Source organism: Solanum pennellii, chromosome 5 (genome assembly GCF_001406875.1).
Source record: "Solanum pennellii chromosome 5, SPENNV200".
NCBI classification, from domain to species: Eukaryota; Viridiplantae; Streptophyta; class Magnoliopsida; order Solanales; family Solanaceae; genus Solanum; species Solanum pennellii.
The window spans coordinates 32,220,566-32,222,773 of record NC_028641.1 but is presented as its reverse complement, the minus strand read 5'-3'; positions in this window follow the sequence as shown (position 1 = coordinate 32,222,773).

Below are 2,208 nucleotides of genomic sequence, written 5' to 3'. Positions count from 1 at the left end.
ACATAATTCAAATAGTACTCACAAAATATCATTCCTCTAATATATATATATACCAATATATCAAAACTTGAACCATAATATAATAACCAAAGCTACAAAAATTACACTGGAATGGATTCACAGTAACGTGCAAAAGGTTTTTTGTTTTCTTTTTAAAAAAAAAAAATCATTTCGCCCAACCAATGATTGGCTCATTATAGCCAATCATTACGAAATCCTTTTTTTAGTATTTGCCCTAAATTTCCAAAACCTAATCACATGTCACTTTTACAAACATACAACATACCATAATTTCCATTTCACTATTCTGTCACCTAATTTTTTTTAATCTTTTCACGTATATTGTTTTCATCCATTGCAAAATCACAATTTGTCTTTCACATATTCTTAATTTATCTCCACTATTAATGACCAACATTACATCAGAAAAAACATTAACTGCACCGCCCAAAAAATTTTCTTAAATTCACACAATAGATATATATTTAGCCATAATCAATCGGCCAAAACCAATTGTGGCAAAGCATTCGCGATTGTTACCTGCAAGATCAATTTCTCTTTTCCTCTCATGGCGTCGGCTCAGGTAAGTTTCCGCCTCTTTTTTTTTCTAAATTAAATATTTATTTAACTGACCAAACCCACTAATTTTTTTTGTACATGACTCTAATACTGCAAGGTATTAAATAAATGATCACTTTAGCTCACTAACTCTCTATTAATTCCATTATTTACGATTAACCATAAATAAATAACTCAAGTTATACGATTATTTAAAATTTTCAAAAATTACCTTCCGGGTCATTACATTTGTACTAGTCGAATATTCAAGATATGTCAAAAAGTGTTGAGAAACTTATTTTGCTAATCACCATCATAAATATTTGATAAAAACTCATAAAAATTTAAAAATAAGTTATTAATTCCAAGATATCACATACGTTCTAACATATAATTCCTTCATTTTTATGTATTTTCATACCATTGTTAGGATATGATTAATAAAAATAAATTTTAAATTTAAATTTATGGTTAAAAGGTATTGTCATACAAGACTAAGAAATCGGACAAAAATATATATTTTAAAGAATGATCCAAAATAGGTGATAAAATTTTATAATTTGAATTTATAAGTATAAATTATTTTCAGAAAGAAAATAAACTATTTTGTATATTAATCTGTCAATTTACTACGTTATTATACAATTATATTTAATTTAAATTTAAAAATAATATTTTTCAAAGTTAATACATATAAATCATGGAGTTAATTACAATGAATTAGATAGTAAAAATGTTTTAATCCAATATCTACAAAAATTTATTTTTATTTTCAAGAAAATGTAACTAAATGAAGTGATAACCACAAATATCCACATGTATAAGTGGAAAACTATTTGAATGTCAGTTTAAATTTGTCTTCTTAAATATATTTTTTTGCTTTAATCATATCAATATCCATCATTTTTATTTTTTCACATATTTTTAAAGACAATATTTGATATTATGCTCTACGGGTAAGATCACTTAATTAAAATTTTAATAAATGTTTAACTAAAAAATATAATCTAAATACACTATATTTTAACTAAATTAAGATTAATTATACTTAAATTTTAATATCTCATATGTTGTGTTTATATATCTTTACAAGTAGTCAAATCATTATTTAGGTTATACATAAGTCACTAAATATAAATAAATAAATTACTATATTTAAAAAACACATACACAATGATAATAGAGATTGTGTGAGCATACTTACGGCTATGTTTGATTCAAAAAGTAAATATAATAACTAAATACTAATCATTATTGTCCACAAACTTAGATAATGAAATAATTCTAAATAATAGAATATCAGTATAATCATAAATTAAATTTTACGCCTACAAAAAGTACATATAACTTATTAGTATCATCAAAAGAAAATTAAAAATATTGAATCAAGGGACAACCTAGAAGAAATATATATAGCAATCTATATTAACACAATCTAAAAGGAATACAAATGATGAAACAACAATTTTAATCTTTATAAATTCTAAGTTTTAGACTAACACACTAGATAATAATATATATCTTTTTCAAAAATAGATATGTAATTTTCTTTACTCTGATAGAAAAAATGTTTCATATAAAAGGTTGAAATTTGATACTTTTATAAAAGAAATAAATATCTCTATTAATAGTTCAATATATATATATATA